The sequence below is a fragment of the Bos indicus x Bos taurus genome, chromosome 23 (genome assembly GCF_003369695.1).
Source record: "Bos indicus x Bos taurus breed Angus x Brahman F1 hybrid chromosome 23, Bos_hybrid_MaternalHap_v2.0, whole genome shotgun sequence".
Lineage (NCBI taxonomy): Eukaryota > Metazoa > Chordata > Mammalia > Artiodactyla > Bovidae > Bos > Bos indicus x Bos taurus.
In genome coordinates, this window is record NC_040098.1 from 33,654,590 (window position 1) to 33,664,837 (window position 10,248).

Sequence of the window (10,248 nt, forward strand, 5' to 3'; positions counted from 1 at the left end):
CTGGGTGTGGTGATCTCACTAGCAGCCCAGTGCAGGGTCTCAGAGCCAATGAGGGGTGAGGAGAGCACCGACATGGGGATGTGGCAGTGGCCTCACACAGGCCGGTAGAGCCCTCATGGGTTTAGGAGGTTGTGGCTCAGCTGGTAAAGAATCTGCCTGCAATGCGGGAGACCTGGGTTTGATCCCTGGGTTGGGAAGATTCCTGGAGAAGGGAAAGGCTACCCACTCCAGTATTCTGGCCTGGAGAATTCCATGGACTATACAGTGGCAAAGAGTTGGACATGACTGAGCGACTTCCACTTTCACTTTCCATATGAGTCTGGGGAATTGTGGTCATAGCACCAATGGGAGATTAGTAGTGTAGCAGGGGTACTAGGGGAATAAGTAAATATTGGGTTGGCCAAAAAGTTCGTTTCAGTTTTTCCATAACATTTTACAGAAAACCCAAATGAACTTTTTGGCCAACTCAAAATATAGTATAATGGGAGCCAAGTTTCTCACTGTGGGAGAAGGGAGTTATAAATATGAAAAAGGGAGAAAACTAGAATGAACCTGTGCTATTGGATAGGACTTATAGTTAGTGTGAATGTATGGTTTTCAAAATACATTTGGCTATACCTAGAAATAAAGATGTCAGTGTGTATTCTATGGATGCACACATATATTCCTTAGCTTTGTCACTGAGAGGTCCTAGAAGCTGCAGCAATACCCTGAGATTTTTGAGCACGCTAGTGCCTAGACCTTGGTATTCAAATACCACTCTTCACTAAAATGAACCAGGGCTTCACAGGTAAGTGGCTGACTCCACAGCTGGGGCAGCTGTACAACAAGACTCTGGGACATCTTGTGCCAAAAAGTAAAGAAATGCTCAGAGAATGATGGGGTACATCGAAAGAGACACTAGAGCTATTTAAATGGGGCTTTTACCAGTGAAATCTGGGACAATTTGACCTTCAAAATAAATGATAGTAACAAGTTGTAACCCAAGAGTCCACACTACTATAAATAAGTAAGGAGAGAAAGTTTTCCTTACAGTAGAATTCCAACTAGTAAATGGAATGTTGGAATTGAAAAATCACCATTTGGCAACCACAGAAGTAATAATGAACTGAGCCAAGAAATGTCAATGAATGGTGAAATAACAGGTAAGAAAACTGATGTTTACATAGCCTCAGAGTATCTTCCTACAAAATATTTTGGCTTCTTCTCATTATATGGATGGGTTTTCTTTGCATGAAAATCAGTAGGGAAAAGTCAGGCATTCCCAAGGAACCAGTCTCATTCTTTGCTGACAATCCCAGAGTCTCAGCCTGTGTATTTCCACCACTGAGAGTGAATTGCTGGGGATCACCATGGATAATAAAAAAGTGGATTTTATTTAGAAAAGGCAGAGGAACCAGAGATCAATTGCCAACATCCTCTGGATCATCAAAAAAGCAAGAGAGTTCCAGAAAAAACATCTACTTTTGCTTTATTGACTACGCCAAAGCCTTTGACTGTGTGGATCACCACAAACTGTGAAAAATTCTTCAAGAGATGGGAATATCAGACCACCTGACCTGCCTCTTGAGAAATTTGTATGCAGGGCAAGAAGCAACAGTTAGAACTGGACATGGAACAACAGATTGGTTCCAAATAGGAAAAGGAGTATGTCAAGGCTGTATATTGTCACCCTGCTTATCTAACTTCTATGCAGAGTACATCATGAGAAATGCTGGGCTGGAAGAAGCACAAGCTGGAATCAAGATTTCTGGGAGAAATATCAATAACCTCAGATATACAGATGACACCACCCTTACGGCAGAAAGCAAAGAACAAAAGAGCCTCTAGATGAAAGTGAAAGAGAAGAGTGAAAAAGTTGGCTTAAAACTCAACATTCAGAAAACTAAGATCATGGCATCTGGTTCCATCACTTCATGGCAAATAGATGGGGAAACAATAGGAACAGTGACAGACTTTATTTTTTGGGGTTCCAAAATCACTGCAGATGGTGATTGTAGCCATAATATTAAAAGATGCTTGCTCCTTGGAAGAAAAGTTATGACCAACCTAGACAGCATATTAAAAAGCAGAGACATTACTTTGCCAACAAAGGTCCATCTAGTCAAAGCTCTGGTTTTTCCAGTAGTCATGTATGGATGTGAGAGTTGGACTATGAAGAAAGCTGAGTGCTGAAAAATTGATGCATTTGAACCATTGGACTATAAGAAGATCCAACCAGTCCATCCTAAAGGAAATCAGTCCTGAATATTCATTGGAAGGACTGATGCTGAAGCTGAAACTCCAATTCTTTGGCCACCTGATGTGAAGAACCGACTCATTGCAAAAGACCCTGATGCTGGGAAAGATTGAAGGTGGGAGAAGAAGGGGATGACAGAGGATGAGATGGTTGGATGGCATCACCAATGTGATGGACATGAGTTTGAGCAAGCTCCAGGAGTTGGTGATGGACAGGGAAGCCTGGCATGCTGCAATCCGTGGGGTCGAAAAGAGTCGGACATGACTGAGCGACTGAATTGAACTGAACTGACGATTGCTACTGCAATGATCCCACTGGAATTTATAGTCATGGCATGAGTGCTGGTAATTCCCATTATCTTAGTCCATTTGGGCTGCTATAACAAAAATACCACAATCTAGGTGGCTTGTGTGGTTTAGTTGCAAAGTCGCGTCTGACTCTTTGGGACTCTTGTAGCCCACCAGGCTCCTCTATCCATGGGATTTCCCAGACGAGAATACAGGAGTGGATTGCCATTTCCTTCACCAGGGGATCTTCCCGACCCAGGGATCAAACTCGTGTCTACTGCATTGCAAAAGGATTCTTTACCATGGCTTATAGACATCAGAAATGTATTTCTCATATTTCTTACAGTTTTAGACACTGGGAGGTCCAGGATCAAGGCACTGACAGATTTGGTGTCTGGTAAGTGCCCACTTCCTCACAGATGACTATCTTTTTGCTGTGTCTTTATATAGTAGAGGGGGCTTCCCAGGTGGCTCAGTGGTAAAGAATCCACATGCCAATGCAGGAGATGCAGGAGACTCGGGTTCAATTCCTGGGCTAGGAAGATCCCCTGGAGGAGGAAATGGCAACCCACTGACTCCAGTATTCTTGCCAGGATAATCCCATGAACTGAGGAGCCTGGTGTGCTAAGGTCCATGAGGTCACAAAGAGTAGGACACAACTGAGCACGTATGCATGCACATTGTTGAGGGGTTGAGAGAGGTCTGTGGGGGTCTCTTTTATAAGCATATTAATCCCAGTCACGAGGGCTCCATCCTCATGATCTAAGCACCTCCCAAAGGCCCCAACTCCTAACACCATCACGTTAGGTATTAAGTTTCAATGGTAAGAATTTTGAGGAGGACACAAATATTCAATCTACAGCACCCATTAAGAGACCATGTACTAAACAATTAAAATTATATTCCAGACCTTAGAGTCTAGCCCAGTCTAAGGGGTTCCAGGGATCTGAGCTGGTCCTTCAGGGTCATGTACCAGTCCTTCAGCAGGTCATTTAGTCTGACAGAAAAGGAATCTCCACAGAGATTAAAACTGGCCTTCAGGAAATACATGAGGTTCTAGAGCAGCATGGTCTGATAGAAATATAATACAGGCCTAAATCTGATACACAAGCATAATATGAAATTTCTTAAAAGCCACATTTCAGTATAGCAAAGGGACTCAACTCAGTGCTCTGTGGTGACCTAAATAGGAAGGAAATCTAAAAAAGAGGGGATGTATGAATACATATAATTGATTCACTTAACTGTACAGTAGAAGCTAATACAACATCGTAAAGCAACTATACGCAGATAAAAATTAATTAAAAAAAAGAAATCCTGGGCCTCACCCTTGCCCTCCGTCCCTGCGCCTGTACCACGGAGGCTGTCCCCCCGACCAACCCGGCGCGCGACACATAGGCGACCCCTGCCCGTGCCCCGGCAGGCCCCGCCTTTCCAAATTTAAAGGGGGCGCAGCATTCACGCGTCCCACCCCAGGTGCCCTCTCAAGTCTCCCCGCCCGAGCTGCCCAGCCGCTGAGGAACATGGCGAAGGTGGGGCAGGTCCTGAGCCTCGAGCCGCAGCACGAGCTCAAATTCCGAGGTCCCTTCACCGATGCTGTCACCACCAACCTGAAGCTTGGCAACCCGACAGATCGAAATGTGTGTTTTAAAGTGAAGACCACGGCACCACGTAGGTACTGCGTGAGGCCCAACAGCGGGATCATTGATGCAGGGGCCTCGATTAACGTATCTGTGATGTTACAGCCTTTCGATTATGATCCCAATGAGAAAAGTAAACACAAGTTTATGGTTCAGTCTATGTTTGCTCCAATTGACACTTCTGATATGGAAGCAGTATGGAAGGAGGCAAAACCGGAAGACCTTATGGATTCAAAACTTAGATGTGTGTTTGAATTGCCAGCAGAAAATGATAAACCATATGATGTAGAAATAAATAAAATTATACCCACAACTGCATCAAAGACAGAAACACCAAAGGTGTCTAAAGCTCTGAGTTCCTCCTTGGATGACACTGAAGTTAAGAAGGTGATGGAAGACTGTAAGAGGCTGCAGAGCGAAGTCCAGAGGCTGTGGGAGGAGGACAAGCAGTTCAAGGAGGAAGACGGACTTCGGATGAGGAAGACAGTGCAGAGCCACAGTCCCCGCTCCCGCGTCAGCCACGGCTGGGAAGGAGGAGGGCCTGAGCACCGGGCTGCTGGCGCTCGGCGTCCTCTTCTTCATCATTGGCGTGATCATAGGGAAGACCGTCTTGTAGAGGCAGCATGCGAGACGGGGATTGGATTGATGGGTCCGCCATAGTGTGGGATTTAAATTTATCATAACCATGTGTAAAGAGGAATTAATGTATGATGACATCTCACAGGTCTTGCCTTTAAATTACCCCTCCCCACTTGTGTGCACCCGCGTGCACACATGCACACACACACACACAAATAGAACATAATATAACAATCTTTTAGAAAGTTTAAAACGCATAGTAAATGATTGGGGCAAAGAGTGAACCTTATTAATGACAAGGGAAACCATGATTAAATGGTAATGGCATCTTGTAAATGTCATTTTAAGCGTCAGTTGCCTGGAAAATCCCATGGAAGGAGGAGCCTGGTAGGCTGCAGTCCATGGGGTCGCTGAGAGTCAGACAGGACTGAGCGACTTCACTTTCACTTTTCACTTTCATGCATTGGAGAAGGAAATGGCAACCCACTCCAGTGTTCTTTACTGGAGAATCCCAGGGACGGGGGAGCCTGGTGGGCTGCTGTCTAAGGGGTCCCACAGAGTCGGACACGACTGAAGCAACTTAGCAGCAGCCTTGGTCCACGTTGCTGGATTTCCTCTCTGCAAACATAACACTCTTCCCTGTCTGTTGGTGCTGGCCTCTGGGAAGCTGGAGCCCACCCTGTCGATGTCCTTCCCCGCGCCACTCACTCACTCACTGCAGGCAGCCTCTCCATGCCCATCCCGGCCATCAGTTCCTGGGGACTGATGAACAGGGCCTGAAGGCACCAAGAATGGTGCTGTGGCAGCATCGGCTGCACTCATCAGCAGTGGGGAGTGTGTGTGGCTGATTGACTCGACGTTCTGGAAGTCAAAGTCATTGAATGCTGTTCTCTTCAAGGGACCAAGCTAGATAACTATTGGTTCATGTAGTGAGATTGAATTCAGAGATGAATTCAGAGATTGAATTCAGAGATGTTTAATGCATATTTAACTTACATAATGTGTTTCATCTCATGTCTTCTGTCACAAGATTATAATTAATTCTGTGGCCTAAACCCCACCCGTGCTACTTAACACTGTGGAGTGAAGCTGGCGTTGCTGCCGAAGGTTCTGGGCTCTGTGAGCGCACACACACACACACTCACACACACACACAGAGGTGTGCTCGTGGGAACGTTGGAGAACAACTACCAGGAAATATCGTCTGCGTAGATAGGTAATAGGCACCATGGGGAGAGGACTCTTAGTAGCGGCAATCAGCTTGAGGTCACTGTCTAGGGGAAAGAGTAGCATGTCCCTGTGCTGTCTGTCTTTCTCTGCTCCTCACCACCACCCACACTTCAGCACCCATGCCCCAGTGCAGTCCTGACCTTCCCAGGCAGCCCTGACTTGGAATCAGGGCGAGAGAGGCAGGCAGCAGAGGGGCCGGGGAGAGGGAGCCAGCTAGGTGGGGCCGGAGCATGGGGGGTGGTGCGGGAGGGGGTTCGAGAGGAACTTTGGATGAGCCGTCAAGTAGTGATGGAGAGCTTGACTGTGAATTAATTTTATGCCATAAAAGACCAATCCAATTCTGTTTGACTATGTAGCATCTTTAAAAGAAAAAATAAAATAAAGCCCCCAAGTTAAAAAGAAAGAAAGAAAGAAATCCTGATGTAAACTCTAAAGAGCCTCTCAAATGCAATCTCAAGGAGGTTTTAAAGAAGCCCACATTTAAAAAGTCAAAAGAAATAGGTGAAATTAACTACAATAATCTATTTCATTTCACCCAATATATGCCACATATCATCATTTCAACATGTAATCAATATAAAGTTATTAATGAAATATTTATATTTCATGTTTATACTATATATTCACAATCTGGAGATATTTTAAACTAACAGCACATCTTGGTTTGGACTAACCATATTTCAGAGACAGGGAAGCATTTTCTCTTTGACAAATTATTTTCTGATGCCCAACACGTTGTCAGGCTCTCCCCACCCAGCTGAGGATGCGTGGGGCTCTGCGTTTTCTGGCAGACTGGAGGGCACCAGCCTTCCCCATCCATCAGCAGCAGAACAACACACAGGTCCTTTGGAAGGCGGCATTCCAGCTCAGTGCATATTTCAGGGCTGCTGTTGAGATGGTAATCGGAGTTCTTGTCCACAGAGTGGAAGAACAGAATCCACAAACATGCAGACACTCATGGTAGCAAGCAAATAGGATTTATTAAAGAGGAAGAAAGTACAAAGCTCCCAGCATAGACACTGAGAGGGGGTAAAGAGTCCCCTGGACTAGCCATATTTCAAGGTCCAATAGCCACGCCTGCCTACCTTTGTTATTGTTCAGTCACTCAGTCCTGTCCAGTGCTTTGCCAGGCCTCCTGGTCCTTCACTATCTCCTGGAGTTTGTGCAGACTCATGTCCATGGAGTCCATGGGGTCGCAAAGAGTCGGACACAACTGAGCATGTGTGCACTGCAGCTGACCCATTGACTGGGTCTTCAGGCACTGTTCACAGTAGCAATGCAGTTCCTGGCACGCCTCTTCTGGGTAGAGTCAGACTATTTTTTGTGCTCCCTGAAGCAAGATTTTGTGTACTGACAGCAGACTTTGCTGGTGGTCTTTCTTAAGCTCCTTCAAGCAAAGATCCCCTCCTCTAGGACTTCACAGACACACTCACTAGCAGTTCCCTTTAAGGGAACCCACCAAAAATATTCTCTAGGATTGAGAGAAAGCCATCCTTGTGGGTTAGAACATCTCCTATGGGAGTTGGATTTTGGCAAGTCATGAGATGAGCTAAAGTGATTTCAGTGAAGCAGCAGTAGCGAAATCAAACATAATTCAATGATAGAAAAACAAGAGACAGATGAGTGTGGCATGTGAGAAAGAGCTTGTTTGTTATTTTGGAAATAACATCTGGCTTAGGTTCCAAGGGCTCTCATAGACACAGTAGATTTTATTGCTCCATAAACTTTGGAGCAAAATATTTTATTCTGGGTCCCATGCACCCTTAGAGAGGTTCAGAGATGGGTTTCTGGGGACCTCAGATCCCTTGAAATTATAAGCAAAATGCTGTATTTCCATGTTGGGAGAGACAGATACAGGAGCACATTAACTACAGAAGACAGAGAATCATGTTTTACGGGATTTGGAGTCATCAAGTAGAAAGTCAGAGAAAGAATTGTCACTTAATCGAAGCCAGGAGGAAGCTTGGGGCTTCTGAATGAATCCTGTCACTTTCCAGCACAGAGAATCAAATTATTTGGCCAAGCAGGGATTTTTCACCAGGTACTTATTGCCTGAAATACAGAAATACAAGATTTAGGGACTCTAGATGGCCCAAAAACTTAGGAGAAATAAGGTACCCTGAACCACATCAAGTGGGCCTTAGGAAGCATCACTACAAACAAAGCTAGTGGAGGTGATGGAATTCCAGTTGAGCTATTTCAAACCCTAAAAGATGATGCTGTGAAAGTGCTGCACTCAATATGCCAGCAAATTTGGAAAACTCAGCAGTGGCCACAGGACTGGAAAAGGTCAGTTTTCATTCCAATCCCAAAGAAAGGCAATGCCAAAGAATGCTCAAACTACCACACAATTGCACTCATTTCACACACTAGTAAAGTAATGCTTAAAATTCTCCAAGCCGGGCTTCAGCAATACATGAACTGTGAACTTCCAGATGTTCAAGCTGGTTTTAGAAAAGGCAGAGGAACCAGAGACCAAATTGCCAACATCTGCTTGATCATCAAAAAGCAAGAGAGTTCCAGAAAAACATCTATTTCTGCTTTATTGACTATGCCAAAGCCTTTGGCTGTGTGGATCACAATAAACTGTGGAAAATTCTGAAAGAGATGGGAATACCAGACCACCTGACCTGCCTCTTGAGAAACCTATATGCAGGTCAGGAAGCAACAGTTAGAACTGGACATGGAACAAAAGACTGGTTCCAAATAGGAAAAGGAGTATGTCAAGGCTGTATATTGTCACCCTGCTTATTTAACTTCTATGCAGAGTACATCATGAGAAACGCTGGGCTGGAAGAAGCACAAGCTGGAATCAAGATTGCTGGGAGAAATATCAATAACCTCTGATATGCAGATGACACTACCCTTATGGCAGAAAGTGAAGAGGAACTAAAAAGCCTCTTGATGAAAGTGAAAGAGGAGAGTGAAAAAGTTGGCTTAAAACTCAACATTCAGAAAACTAAGATCATGGCATCTGGTCCCATTACTTCATGGAAAATAGATGGGGAAACAGTGGAAACAGTGTCAGACTTTATTTTTTGGGGCTTCAAAATCACTGCAGATGTTGACTGCAGCCTTGAAATTAAAAGACACTTACTTCGTGGAATGAAAGTTATGACCAACCTAAACAGCATATTAAAAAGCAGAGATGTTACTTTGTCAACAAAGGTCCATCTAGTCAAGGCTATGGTTTTTCCATTGGTCATGTATGGATGTGAGAGTTGGACTATAAAGAAAGCTGAGCGCAGAAGAATTGATGCTTTTGAATTGTGGTGTTGGAGAAGACTCCTGAGAGTCCCTTGGACTGCAAGAAGATCCAACCAGTCCATCCTAAAGAAGATCAGTCCTGGGTGTTCATTGGAAGGACTGATGTTGCAGCTGAAACTCCAGTACTTTGGCCACCTGATGCGAAGAGCTAACTCATTTGAAAAGACTCTGATGCTGGGAAAGATTGAGGGCAGGAGGAGAAGGGGACAACAGAGGATGAGATGGTTGGATGGCATCACTGACTCAATGGACATGAGTTTGGGTGGACTCCAGGAGTTGGTGATGGACAGGGAGGCCTGGCGTGCTGCAGTTCATGGGGTCGCAAAGAATCGGACATGACTGAGCGACTGAACTGAACCACAGAAAATCCACTTGAAGGCTTGAAACCTTCTCTGATTACTCTAAGTGGACGTGATCTTTCCTTCTTTGCTCCTCTGGAGCACCTGACTAGTATCTGACTCAGAGCTCTAGACTAATACCATTATAATGTAATTATAATATTTGTTCAACCTTGAAGAAACTTTTGCATTGCTCTGTGCATGTGAGTGCTCATTTGTGTCTGACTATTTTTGACCCCATGGACTATAGCCCTCCAGGCTTCTCTGTCCATAGAATTTCCCAGTAAGAATACTGGAGGGGGTTGCCATTTCCTCCAGGGGTATCTTCCTGACCCAGGGATCAAACCCGCGTCTCCTGTGTCTCTGGGCATTGTCAGGTGGGCTCTTTACCACTGCACCACCTCTACCTTGGCACTACTGCCACTATGGATGGGATACTTTGCCACTGGGGCTGTTTCATGCGTGGTAGGCGGTTTAGCAGCATCCCTGACCTCTACACACTAGATGCCAGCAGCTTCATTCCCCGTCCCCACCCCCACCTGCAGCTTCGACTGTCAAAATTGCCTCCAGACATGACCAAATGTCTGGTGGTGGGTTGGAAAGAAAAATTACCCTCAGCTGCCTCATTCTGAGGGTATGTTAATACATACCATGCTTCTAGATGGAAC

At 45.1% G+C, this 10,248-nt stretch overlaps 1 pseudogene; it reads left to right on the top strand.

Moving 5' to 3' along the window:
* Nucleotides 1-3,998: 3,998 nt before the first annotated feature.
* On the top strand, nucleotides 3,999-4,782 carry LOC113881331 (annotated as a pseudogene).
* Nucleotides 4,783-10,248: the final 5,466 nt, after the last annotated feature.